Genomic DNA, 14483 nt, shown 5'->3' on the forward strand with positions numbered 1-14483 from the left:
CTACACAAATTTATTATTGCATTTTTGTATTCTCTCGTTTCGCCAATGCAAGACACGTATAGCCGTCCCGCTCGCACAACAAAACATCTGTTCTGCGTTCTGTGCGGTTGTTTTGTTCTATCGGCGTGTAAAACTTTTATTACATGCACAAAATCATGTGTGAACTTGTTCCCACCCAAGCCATTTATTAGTTAAGGACTATATATTAGATTATCATCTGATTTTGGTATATTTTATTTCGATTAAATTGTATAGTCGCAGTATGGCCGTATACGAACACGGACGCAATACCAGTCGCGGTGTTACCGTTTTGCGATAACAGTAGGACCGTATTTGAAAACGGCCGAAATCCAGAGCCCGAAGAGGGCAACCACTTACATTCATTTCATTGTTGCTTGGACGTGGCAGCCATGACGTGATTTTCTGAATTTTTTTTGTTGAACCAGATTACACTATTAATTATAAAAAGAATTGTAGTTTAAGGGAAATACGTGCATTAATCGTAACAGCATCGTTTGCAAGCGGCTCAATTAAGTGTTAACCGAAAAATCCAGTGCGTAAAATAGTTTAGAAGTGAGTGCAAAAATCTGAAAATTATCAGAAATATTGTGTAAGAAAGAAAAAGAAGCGAAAAAAAATATAATGCATATGCTCAAAACGGAACGGAACAAAGATGCGTGAAAATTTTGTCGCATTTACATTGCTGAATATACATATGTGATTTTCCTTCCACTCCACACGGTGCTCCCCGCCCCCCTTCCGGCTGTGCTCTGTTCACTCTTGATTGATTTCTCCACTTTTTGTGTATGTGTCTGTATGTGTGCGTGTTATGCACGCGCGCTCCAGCTAACGTCGCCGTCTGTCGTCGCCCCGACCCGACTCTGAACGAACTACAAAAAATAAGTTAAAAAATACCATCGAAAACGTATTTTACGCGTTTCAACTACATTTTTAAATAATGATACAAACGAAATAGTAAAATCAACTTTCAAAAAAGTGCCGCTACCGTACAAAATACAGAAAAAAACCACTTAACCAAAATATGCCAACACACAAGTAAGAAGCAGCATTGACAGAGAAAAGAAGAGAGAAGAAGTAGAGAGAGACAGAGAGAGAGAGAGAGCCTGGCAAGGAAATTGCTGGAATGTAGCAGAAAACCAATAAACAATATGTCGCCGCCGCCATGTAACAACAATATTATCAACCCCAATTTTGCATAGAATTTATGTTAATTCACTCGCAGCTGTTCCCGTTGTCTGCTGCCTGCCCTCAGCCTGTCCCTGCCCCCATTTTTTGCTTCTCATTCTCGAAGCTGTTGCATTGTGGGCGTGCGTCTATATGTATGTATATGCATGTACATGAATGTGTGTGCGAGTGTAGAAGTTATCCTAGAGCAAAAACGTGGGAGGGAGCGGGAGAGGAGCTGAGGTGTGCGTCTAATTTTAACATTAAACTTTTGTTTGTTGCTATTGCTGGTGTGACTCGCTCGTTCTAATTAGATTTTCTGCCTTAGTGGCGTTATCCTTGTACGGTTGTTTGTTTACCCGCTAAGTAACATCGATTTATGTATATATGTACATACATATGTATTGAAAATAAATGGATGATGTAGCCGCCTCCCTATTTGTGACGTTAGAGAGCTCTCTTTCCTTCCCCATTCCTCGTCCCCCTTCCCCCGCATGACTGGCTAGCTGGCCCACTTGCTCGCGTTGGTTGTCTCTTGTCGTCTCGCCGTCGCGCGTCGGCTCTCATTTCGCAACTTCAGCATTCCAAAGAAATCCAATCCAAGACTTCTCTTTGATTTCACCAACATTGGAGCGCTTCGTTTGAACCAATTCTCACCCATTGCCGGTTTTGATTCATTTTTAACCTATATTTAATAAAATATTCAGAAAGCATGTGTTAACCAGATGATGAAAGTGTTTATTTTTGCACCCGTACATGAATGACAAACAAACAAACCGCAATTTATTTTTCATAATTTATGGTTAGTCATTGTCTCTTAAAAGTAAACAATCGAGTAATGCGACATTGCATAAATTGCACAAAAACAACAACAGCAATTGAGATGGAAATACAGTTGGTGCGAGAGAGAAAGAGAGTTCGAGCGAACTTGCTTGCTGTTTGTAGGTGTAAGTACTAGTGTGTGCGTATGTGTGTGGTCGAGTGCCACTATTTTGTGCAGTAATGCAAGGGAACTAGAGAGAGGGTGGAGGAGGAAGAGGAAGAGGAGGTAGAGAGCTTCTATGACGTATTAGGAGATTGCTGCTTACGTACGCTGCGCCCTGGACTTGCGTAGATGGGCTCGCAATGCTAGGGACCTGGGACCTTCTGTTGAAACTGCTTGCCGTTTGTTTGATTTTCTCGTAATAAAGATGAACACAAAAGGTTTTCTAGCCACCCATTTATTTATTCATTTGGCTGTTGCCGAGGGACAGGCACGTATAAATATCCACTTGCATATACGTATCGTACTCAAAAATGATATGAAACAACAACAACGTGGCGCCAACAGAAATAAAATTCAATACAAGAAGTGAAAGTATATTGTGTCTGTGTTTATGAGAGCTGCTTTACTGCTTGCAGGTGTGTGTGTGTGTGTGTAGTGTTGGTGTCTCGATCTTACCTTGCTTTTGCGAACGCGAGCACGAAACTACAACGTGCCGTCACACTCGCACGCATTACATTTAATCATGCCAACAACAAGTGGTGCTTTTTTATATCCGCATGTGTGTGTCAAAATGTATGGGTGTGTGTGTGTGTGTTTGTGTGCTGGCATTTCGAAAAGTTTACTTGCTCTTAAAATCTACAAAACTATATGAAGCTCAAATAAGAAATGTAAATATTATTTTCGCTTGGAAATCGTTCTCCCAAATAGAACACTCAATTTATTGATGGGGGTTTTTTTTATACATATACATATGGTATTTGTTGCTGCTGTTCTTTTCATTTTGACATTTGACGCGTTTTTTTTTCGCTCTTTTAAAACGCTGGTAGTGGTGTTGGTGTGGCCGTACTACCACAACTATAAAATCACAATAAGCAGACTGTCGGGCATATTTTGCTGTTTTTGTGCACACAAATGAAATCGGCAGCATTTGACATTGATTACTGTAATACCTTTTGCGTGTGTCTATCTGTGTCTGTTCCGTTCCTGTTGTTTCTCTATGTGTGCTTTTCAATATTTGTGCAACTGCTCGTTGTTTGTGCTGTCTTTTTTTCTACCTATTTACAGTAATTGTGCTGTTGCTCGATCACGAGCAGCGGTGGAGAGGGAAGGCCAGGCAGGCCGCGTTTCAGTTTTTTTCGCTTGAGTGTTGTATGTATTTTGTTTCAGATTATTCGTCGCCCACTGAAACCACCTTCGCATGCACATCGTGACAAAGTTCATACATCAATTGATATTTTGGAAGTTGCGATACATTCTCATGTACATAAATCTTTCATGTACTCTTTATATACGAGTTTAATTATTTGAATACATTCAATGCACATGTGTGCAGGGCAGAACACCCACATATGCAAGATCGCTTTTACTGATATCATTGAGCAGTACACATGTAACTGTGCTTTGTTGCTATGGCTCGCTGGCTGAGATGCTCTCTTTCTGGAGACCACACCCCCTCCCCTTCTGCATATCAACCGAGAGGCGACTCGACCAGAGAGGAGGGGAGGAGGCGAAAGTGAAGGTCATTAATATTTTCATATGTAAATGTTTACGCATCTGAGCGTAGCGCGTACCAAGCGAAAATGTCAAAAAACATAAATGGTCTTATGGCAAATGAAATGCCGTTCGTTTCGTATCGGTTGCCGTCCGTTGTGGTTTCCGTTTCTCGGAACCACTCGCCTCTCGCGACACACAAGAACACTCGGTGGGGTGCTTTTTGTTTTTAATTGGTTAACTTAATTGTAATTGGTATCGGGGGTTCCACTTTTGTCATGACAATTCCTCATTTTTTGCTGTTAAATTGTTACCGTAAATAGGTTTATGGGTAACTATTCTATTTTCTGTTTCTGGGTGTGTACAGCACCGATGTGTGCCGTGTGGCAAGGTAGGGTGGAAAAGCTTTTATGGCCGCACCGCACCGCACCGTACACAAAATTGTTTGCGTCGAACTTGTGTTGTTTGTCCGCACTATCTCGATATCGATGCTTTTTTTTGGCACATGTAATCGAAATCGTTTGTTTTACCAGTGCTGTCTAATTAGCCAATTAGCTGCTAGTGCTGCAAGCTGTCACTTCACTCTGGCTTAGCTTGGTAGCGTAGCGACTAGGTGCATAATTGTTGCCAACGAACGCCATTGCCACCACTTTGCTGCCCCTGTATGTGTGTATGTGTGTATGTGTGTGTGTGTGCGTGTGTACGTGTGCACGTACCCGTATGTATTTTGATTATTGTAATCCGTCGTTAACTTTGGCATAGTTTCTCGTCTCGCGGGGCTGAGAAACCAGAAAATAAAACCGACAAAAAAAACAACCAACATTAAAATTACCAACCCAAGAGACAGGGCAGAGGCACAACAAAAGCAAAAGTAGTTGACAGCCAGCACACCCCGAGAGAGCTCTGGTCTGGTCTGGTCTGGTCTGGTATTCGTGGTATGGTTTGTGTCTCTGCCACCACCAGCCAACAGCCAACAGCCACCAGCCACCAGCCTGCCTCTTGTTACATATCTTTGTAGTTGTGCGGTTGTATGGTTGTAGCTCTGGTCTTGTACTTGTTGTTTTGCGGTTGCTTTAGTCGTCGTCGTACTCACGCTCTTGCCTATAATGTTTATATAATTTTTCGTATCTTTCATTTCTCACATGCACCGCTTTGAGGTTTTTTTTTTATGGTTCGTTGTGGGTTGAGTTTCGGCTTTGTCTTTTTGGTGCACTCTTTCAACCACCTCCCAACACCCAGCAAGCGGACCCAAGCGCAACTTGAGTTCGTCTGTCGGTCCTTTCTTGTGACTACCTGATAGCTACATACATACATATATCCTGGTATTTCCTACCTATATGTGGACTGTAGTGGAAGGAAAGATCTGTGAACCCCCCAGTTCCATTAGCAGCACAAAAAACAGACACCGGAACACACCGGAAACTACGGCATTAGACAAGCCGAGCCACAAGCCACAAGGTACAAGGCACAAGCCACAAGGCAAGGTGATGGCCATACACTGATGACGTTCTGCGAAAGCATCCACGGAATTCTACGGAAGTTCAATTAGCAATCACTACTACAAGTACAAGTACAAGTACGAGTACGAGTACGTGTACGAGTACCAGTGATAAGTGGGGGTGGCAAAGCCATGACAAATTTGTTGCAATTGAATTTGAACGTTTTACTGGAAGCGAAACGTAAACGCTTAAAGCAAACTTCAACTCTGGGATGCATCCCATGAAAGAGTCATTTAATATATAGATTTTTAAATGAAATATTAAAAAGTTGATTGTACACTGCTGGTTTTGTCTGACCTTCAGTCATTTTCGAAAAGATATAGCCTCCATATACTCGTGCCTATATGCGAGACGAGACGCAGGCATATACAAAATGTATATTCATTTTTTATAATGAAAGACACGGCCAACAGCAACAAATTCATAACAAGCCCCAGAGAGGGAAATACCAGTCGGTTGTTGCTTGTTGCTGTTGTTGGTTGGTTCGTTGGGTTGGTGTGGTTTCTTTCAAGTCCGTTTTTAGTCCAGTTCCAAATTGCCAACACTGTTGCTGTTTTGTGGCTTTTGTTTTTGGTGTTGTCGTCTCGTATCGTTTCGTCTCTGGCCTCTGATCCAATAAGAAGAAATCAAAACTGAATCTGGGAAGACAAGTTTTTCGAACGCGAACGCTTCGGGCAGCACCACCGCCGCTCACTCTCGAATCGAATCGAATCGAATCGAATCTCTGTCTTGGAGTGGCCTGGCCTGGCCTGGCCTGGCCCGGCCCGGCCCGGCCTGGTCTTGTCTTTCGAAGCCTTCTAGTTGCCGCGCCGCCTCTCCATCCGCCTCACCCGGACCATGTTTAGTATCGGGTTTTCCATTGGCTCTCGGGGCTTTTTAGCTTTTTGGGTGTTGTTGATTAGCATGCATATGTATTTGTGTGCGCGTCAACAGCCATAGCCACAGCCACAGACACAGCCACAGCCACAGTCGCCACACAGCAGCAGAAGATATCGTACTTTGCGGCTTTGTGGCCGCCTGTGTGTGTGTTTTGTCGTTACGAAACACATATAAAAAGTTTTTTATTTGAAATTTATTTAAGTTTTGCTTTTGGGAAAAACAAAAACAGCTTGACTTTATTTAAATTGTTTAAAAAGCCAACCGATAAACTCAACTCTCAGACCAGTTAGGTTAGCAACACACAAGATGTGTGTGGGGGGGACGGACAGCGAAGAAGAAGCATTCGGGGGGACTTTTCTTAATTCTGGTATTCCGCCGCTTGGCTTGGCTTGGCTCGGCTCGTTAATTGACCCACTATTAGTGGTAGACCCAAATTGGTTTCTCACAAAGCTGGAGATACTACACCATATATTGTGGCTCCCTTTGAGCCCTGGACATCATCCGTTTATCGATATTTGTTTTGCAATCCTGCTCCATATAAAATGTCAACAGGATCTCTTCGCGAACCTCGCCATGCCCCCAAAAATATGTGTCTTACTGAAAAAAGGAATGGGGAAACGTGTGCCGGTAGTTTTTTTTTTGTTCATATCCTCCTCATCGTGCCGTTTTCTGATTAAATTCAAATTGCTTTTTATTGACGATTTTTATATTTTTTTTTTTCGACGAAAACCAGATTCTCTGACGGTGGAGCCCCAGTGGAGCAGGGGCTCAGGTCAGGTTCATTAAAACAAAGCTTCGTAGAAAAAACACACACACTAATTCCAAAGTGGTTTCTTGGCTGAAACAGCTGCTAAAAGCTTTCTTTATCCAACCAGCCCATCCATCCCGCACCATCGATTAAGTGCGGTAATTTTTGTTGTTTTAGTTGCGGCTTTCAAATTAACAGATAACACTCTGTCCACGTAAATAAGTTCGAGACCCACACGCAACCCGCCGAACATTACTAATCTAATCTGAAGTAGTGTGTGTGTGTGTGTGTGTGTGTGTGCCCCCAGATCCAGATATGTGTATGTTGAAATTCCGATTTATGCCGATTCACGGTCAATGTTTTTCCGATTTCAATTCCTTCTCCTTTACTCTTTTCGTATGTCTATTTCAAAGAGAGATAGAGGCCAGGGAACGCTTGAATTACGCATTTCCGTTTAACATTTGGCTGTGGTTTGATGTTGTTGTTAAAGAAGCACATTCTGAATTATGCAATGATCTGATCGCTTCGAACTGGATATGTTTCAAATCGGTCATTGAACGAACACGGTTCATTTGTTGTGTCGATTCTTTGGATGTCTTGAGAGAGAGGGAGAGAGAGTTCTCGGGGCTGTCTGTCGTTCATTTTCATGGGGCCACAAGTTCAGTGTACCTTCCTTTTTTTCTTCTTTTTTTTGTTGTTGTTGCCCCGTATTCTGTTGTCTTTATTTTGCCAAAGGCGTCAGAGTTCAGCGCTCCAAGAAGCTTAGGATATGCCTGCCGCTTGTCTCATAGGTTTTTATTATTATTCTGGGAAACAAAATAAATTGTTACTGATTAATATCAGGCTGTGCTTTTTCTCCGAACGATAGAAAGACGGATTTTTCATGAAAAGGCATTTATTTGTATATCTGTATATGTATATGTATTTGTTTATTGCTTTCGATTGTTGAACTTGAAATTAGAAGCACGCTTAATTCGAATATTTGTGGCGAATCTATGAAACATTCTCCATGTCGATACTTGATGAGGTGCTATCGATACTCGGCAATGCGATATGTTTTATTACATACTTAATCGTGCATCCCTAATCTGTTGTAAGCTTTCTTCTCTTCGTGTCGGCAACGGGCAGTGTTTCTTTTGATGGCATCTAACGGTTAATAACCTCTAACGGGGATAATATGCAATTGTCGGAACCAAGCTGAGAATCGAATCGCATGTGCGAGACGACGGCATTTAACACCTTTTTGTTTTTATATAAAATATTTATTTTTCATCATAAAATATTTCCTTACTCAATTTGTTGTTGTGTGATTCACATACACGCACAGGGAAAGAGAGAGAGAGAGTGAGTAAGAGAGTCTCTGTCTCTGATATACGCTCACGCAGAGAAGGCATTTGTGGGTGCTGCCGCTGATGTTTTTGTTGTTGGCTGTCATTTCTGGACTATAAATAGCTTAGCGCTGAAGATAAAATTTAAAATATTGCCATTTTATTATATAAAACAGAAGTGTGTGCGTGTGTGTGCATGTGTGAAAAGTTGGCTCTCCCCCTCTCTCTCTACCCTCTCTTTCCTGCTGGGGCATGTGTATGCGTTTTGAAAATGCACCATAATGGGGAAAACCACACACAACAGAAATATTTGTATATGTGCACATGTATGTACATACATATGTACAATGTCCAAGGCATTTGGGATTCCCGTGTGGGCAATTACCAATAAGGCGGCCGTCCTCGTCACAGTCCCCCTCTGTGTACGTCCCCTTTCCATTCTGTTTGCCATCATTATCTGCTCTGGCAATTGATTATTCACTTCACACATACTTGCGTGCGCACATGAACATATGCATGTGTAGTACTCAAAAACACACATTTGTACTTAGCACCGAAGCCGTTATTGCTCTCAGCTGTCGCCGTTGTCGCTTGCATTTCAAGCACTGTTATTTTTTAATAGTAGGTGCAAAGTCTGGCAGGGCTGCCAGATCATCTTGTCCTATGATAACATCAGCCAATACAATGCCCAAGTTTTGGCCAATGGCTTGCATCTTGCATTGGCACCACGTTTCCAGCCGAGACACGTGCAGTGATAAGCCAGTCCCATTCAAAGTGGTTAGATAGCATTTTGGTCGCATTTTTGCATGCAGCCCTGGTGGGTCGGGAATGCGTGCCTGCGTGTGTGTATGTGTGTGTGTGTGTGTGGTAACCCCGTAACTTCTGCCATGATTTATCAGTCTCTCGTCCTCTCGCTCCGACACAACACACAAGTGAAACCGATTATGGTACTATTTATAAAGAGAGACCGAGACCCATTGCTAGAGCTGCCTTACCTTCTTATTACTAAACCTTGTTTTTGTTTTTGTCTCACTTCCTCATTCATTTGACATTGTTATCGGTGGTTTGAGTAGCTCTTCTTCTTCGTATTCTTCTTCTTCTTCATGTGGTTGTTGCTGTTGTTGTTGTTGCAGTGTCAAAGAATCGCTGCACAGGGGAACAGTACAAAGAAAATTATTCCACACAGCTGACAGCTGCTTCATCTATTTTTCACCCATGAGATACATATGTATGTATGTAGATACGTATATAATATATGTATGTTCGTATGTTTGTACATACATTTATTCATGAGAATGCATCTCCATCCCTCTCCAGTTTTCTTTTGAGCATTCCATTCCTATACTCTCACGTATTGTATTTTATTAAAGTTTCCATTTATGTGCGAGTATTGTTTTATTGTGTGGCGGTGGTTGATGGCCGCGCTCGGCTCCTGTTGCCTGCGGGCCAGCTGTTGAACAAGTCGTCCTGCTCCGCCATACATACGAGTATTTTTTTTCTTTCTTTTCCTGTACTTGTGTGCATTTCCTCTGCCTGCCTGCGTATCCTTGGCCTTAGTGCTCCCTCCCTCTGATGTTTGTCCTTCTTACTCGCTCCCTTATCTTATCCTTGGCCTTCCGTCTCTCTCTCTCTCTCTCTCTCTCCCTCGGCTTATCCTTCTTCATACACCTCTCCCTCTCCCTTGCTTGGAGAGTGCATTGGCCTTTCGTCGTTCAGCGGCTCTCAATGCTATTTAAGCGGCATTTTGTGTTGTTCCTGTTGTTGTAGCCAAACGAAACTTGAAATTGTGTTGCTGCTGCTGCTGCTGCTGCTGTTGCTGTGGTGCTCCTCTCTTTGTTTCGTTTTCGCGTTTGTTGTATTTGTATTTGGTTTTAGCTAATTTGTTTAGAGTTGACTGCAAATTTGTTACTACTGAGGCACGAACACACAGCCGCGACATTGTACATATTTATGTATGTATGTATGTATAAATGAGTTCATAAAGTTTTTACCTTGACAAAGTGGGGTTGCTGCTGCTTTGGATAGTTTCGTTTGTGTGTGTGTGTGTGTGTGTGTGTGAGCTTATTTAAAAGTGGGCTGTTTCTGTGCATCCTTGTGGGAAAACAGAGGGGAGATTCTTCAAAGGAAAAAGTTGTTGTGGTGCTTCCGGAGATCCCTTGTTTCCTTACCAGTCACTTTATGTGATCAGTTCTGCCTCTCTCTCTCTCTCTTCCTTTCTATTTTTGGTATCTGCTCGTGCTGGCGATTCCAGATACCTGCCTACCCCCTACATTTTTGCTTCCTTCCTCCCCACCACGACGGGAAGTCCCAGTTGAAGAGCAGCAAGGTGTGCGTGCGCCCTTGACTGTTTTACCCACTGGCAAAAAAAAGAAGTAATAAACGAAACAAAAATAGAGTTTCATTGTTGAATACAAACACACTGCAAAACATTTGCAGGTACAACGGTGTGAATGTGTGTGTGGGGGAAGGCAGAACAGAACTGAGATAAGCCCAGCCAGGCCAGAAGAGAGCATAGACCAAGAGAGTCGGCAGTCACAACGGTAGACGAAAACGTCAACAGACAACACGACCAAGCACGAACAAAACGAAGACACTACAAAAATGTGAACGCACACACACATGCAAAAGGGAGCACCCGCTACGGTAAATCTACCTGAAAGCGGAAAATTTTCGTATGCAAAAATGTCAAAAGTGAACACAACCCCCCAACCACATGCAAAAGAAATATGACGGAGCGAGTGTCTGCACTCTTTTTCGTGTGTTCGTTTCCCAAAGAGCGCCTTAAGAGAGTCAGCGACAAGAGAGTGAGAGAGAGTAGCGAGAGCCTACGTAGTGGGCCTGCAACGTAAACATAAAACAGCTGAGTTTTTCAAAACGTATGATCGTTAGGCTCCGCGTAACGCGAAATAAACAGTAAAGTAAAGGAGAATTACGGAAGTGGGAGTACGAAGCGGATGTGTGGAGCGGAGCTGGAAAAAAAGACAAAAGTGGAAATTCACAAGTGTTTTAAATAGAAAAATTAACAAAAGGTGCTTTTTCTTATCAGAGTGTAAAGTGAAAATAAGAACATTGCAATATTCCAACAACAAGAAACGAATCAAAACGTAACAGCAGAAATCAAAGAGGACGACGACAAGCAAAGGCACAGTAATCCAACAATCAAGCAACTACAATAAGCCCAAAAATAAGTACGAAACAATTCTAAATATGCCATAAACGTGATTTTAAACTAAAGTTGGTCACAATTTTATAGACAAGACCAACAGTCGCCGCAGCTGCTGCAGTAGCCCCAATAAAAGCGTCCGTCGTCCCATTTGAAAGCTTAAAGCACCTCTCCCCATCGCACTTTCCAACACTGCTCTGTGGAGCCTAAGCAGGCAGTGAGCGAGAGGGCGAGAGCGAGCGAGCAACAGCTGATTGGGATAGTTGCTGTGCTGCTGTTGGGGAATCTGCGCAGAGAGAGAGAGAGCAAGAGCGAGAGCGAGAGCGAAACTACTACGTGTGACGTGTGTGGGGGCATACAGGTGGCAGAACAGCTGTTCCAACAACAAAAAAGCAATACAACAAATATCCATTTTTCTAGAATATCCCATTGTAAGTACAGAAGTGCATTGTCCTTGTTTACTTTTCGTTATTAAGCTGAAATATTTTCTTTCATATTCTGTACCTGCACCTAGACCCCGACTGCAGTTGTTCCACGTATAAAGTAAGCTATTTGTTTCAATTTTTTTTTTGTCATATTTTTGCTAAGACGTGCGCTGACACACACACACAAACACACACATGCACGCATGCAGACTACACAAGAGAACAGGCGTAAGAGAGTCGTTAAGAAAAGAGAACAGGCCTTCTCCTGTCTAACGGGCAACGTTTCTGGCTAAGACATTGCCAAGTGCGCACATTAAATCGCAAACTTGTTTTCGTTTTTCGCTTTGCTCCACACGCTTCACTTACAACAAAAGCAACAACAGCAAGAGCCACAGCCAGAGCCAGAGCTGTGGCCGAAAGACAGCAAGTGATACAAGGCACGTACGTACGTTAATACATGGCCTAACGAGAGCCCACTAAGAGAGGGAGAGCCAAAAGATAGAGAGAAGAGCGACAGAGAGAGAGAGAGAGAGAGAGAGAGAGCCACCTCGACATCAGTGATCTGCTCCGTCGCACTCGTTGTCGCCTGGCCACAGCGGCCACGGGGCGGAGTGAGCGGTGTAATAAACGAGTGCACAGTGAGCAGAGCAGAGAAGAGGAGGAGAGGAGAGCAGACGACGGCGACGGGCAACCACTTGAAAGCAACTCGTTTCGATTTCATTTAGCAGATACCTTTTGTACGTTGATTAAGATACCTTGGGACTCACATACAGCCCCCCGATCCCATACAAAAGAAGGCAAATAAACTGCAATAAAACACAAGAAATCATTGGGAACCGAGTGAAACGTGTAAATAAATGTGAATCGGAACGTTAGCAATAAAGAAATATATGAAAATTCCAGTGCCAAGTACAAACAGAGATAGAAATACGAGAATTCCAAAACCGAAAATGTCTTGAGTAAAAGTGTAAAGCGAAATACATGTGAAATACACGCACGCATACATCAATAGCAGAAAGAGAAAAAAGTGGTTAAAAGGCATTCAAAATTAACAAAATATTTCAACTGAAACGTGAGAGTGTGTGCGTTGTTGTGAGTGTTCAAAGTAAAAGACATACACACACATATGTAGGCCTCCACATACATTCGTGCATACATATTGAAATACATATATATATATACGTACATATGTATCGATGTGCAACTAATATAGATGTGGACAAGAAAATATAATAAGCAGAGCCAGAGCCAGAGCCATAGCCATAGCCACAGCCATAGCCATAGACATAGCCAGAGGCAGAAGTAAAATATATAAAAATCGTAAAAACGTACAAACACAGATGATTTTTAGCAAAAAGCGAAAAGAAAAAAGATCAAGCAGCAGCAACAAAAACAACACAACGGAGAAGCCAATCAAAACAGCAGTTGTCTCGCTTCAACGCTCTCGCTGCGATCGACAGTGACAGCAGCAGCAGCAGCAGCAGCAGAAGCAGAAGCAAGGCAAGGAGCCGAAGCAAGAGCGAGAGAGACCAAAAGCAGTCACGGACGTGTGTGAGCAGAGCAGACCAGCATTGATTTGATTGCTGCTGCTGCTGCCGTCGTCGTCTTTGATTTTGCTTATGGCCGCCGCTGACTGACCTGAGAGCACCTCTTACATATGTACATGTGTATGCACTACACACATGCATAAACAAATACATTGACAACTGTTGGCACCTGGCGCAGGAGTCGCTGTCGCTGCCGCTGCGGTACTTTCAACAAGCGAATTTTACAACTACAACAAAAGTAACGGCAGCAGCAAAAGCAGTACCAGCAGCACACCCCCGTCACACCGTCCGCCTGCAGAAGCAGCAGCAGAAGCAACAGCAACAGCAACAGAGCAGAGCATACATGCGCCTACCTTAACCCAATTAAAACACCATATTATTTAACAAAAGAAATTGTGTTATTTGCAAAGAGCACACACATCGAAAGAAACAGACAGGCGGACAGCTAGAGAGAGCGAGAGCGAGGGAGAGAGAGAGAGAGAGAGAGAGTAATACAAAGCAAAGAGAGCGAGTACAACAATTGGGAGTGCAAATATCTACCAGAAGACTCTTTTTGAAAGTAGACAGACATATACAAAAAATATGTCTTCCATACGGAAGTGAAATTCTCAAGTGAAAAGGAAGCAAAATACAGCTATACATATACGGAGCGGTTGCGTTTATTGATCCTTGCCTGCATTTGAAAGAAAAACACTTTTTTTTTTTTTTTGTACAAAGCTCAGCTTAAAGAGCCAAAAGAGAGGAAAATATATCTGTGCACCTCTCTGCGTGTGTGTGTGTGTGTGTGCGTGTTTTTGAGAGTGCAATATATATATAAATACATATATATATATATATGCGAATGTGTGTGTGTGTCAAACTACACGTCTTAGCAACAACGAAATTCATTTTACGATTACAACATACTAAACTAAAACATTGTTAACTTGTACAGAAACATCAATCAAAACAACAACTGAAAATAAAAATCAAGTGAAGCAATCATCACCAGCAAGCAACAGCATCAACAACAAGCAACGCATCTTCCAGAAGCACCCTTCCAGACGTCCCAACGTTCCAATTTGTGCGCTTCCTTCCTTCCTTTGTACCCGTTTGGTCTATCACACGGGTCGGTTTTCCATTATTTTGCAACACTGGCTGGCCAAGCGTTCTGTCCTGCATCCTCTCACCTATTGCCATTCACCGTGCAACGGCACATCCTCCATCCACAGAAGGAACGGAACATTGAAATCA

The 14483-nt window shown here is 42.7% G+C and overlaps 1 protein-coding gene and 1 long non-coding RNA gene across 5 annotated transcripts in view; both read left to right on the forward strand.

Moving 5' to 3' along the window:
- LOC6599082 (chromodomain-helicase-DNA-binding protein Mi-2 homolog) overlaps positions 1–14483 on the forward strand; it is a 29221-nt gene that overhangs the window by 352 nt on the left and 14386 nt on the right. The window lies entirely within an intron of this gene.
- On the forward strand, positions 462–14480 carry LOC113566653. 3 transcript variants are annotated; one of them, XR_003409175.1, is made up of 5 exons: positions 462–573; positions 11162–11303; positions 11369–11709; positions 11793–11821; positions 14185–14480. It is a non-coding gene; the product is annotated as an uncharacterized LOC113566653 (long non-coding RNA). The 3 variants fall into 3 exon arrangements; XR_003409176.1 differs by having other exon boundaries at positions 537–553; XR_003409177.1 differs by lacking the exon at positions 462–573 and adding an exon at positions 579–610.

This window comes from Drosophila persimilis, unplaced genomic scaffold (assembly GCF_003286085.1).
Source record: "Drosophila persimilis strain 14011-0111.01,24,50 unplaced genomic scaffold, DperRS2 tig00000808-arrow-arrow-pilon, whole genome shotgun sequence".
NCBI lineage: Eukaryota > Metazoa > Arthropoda > Insecta > Diptera > Drosophilidae > Drosophila > Drosophila persimilis.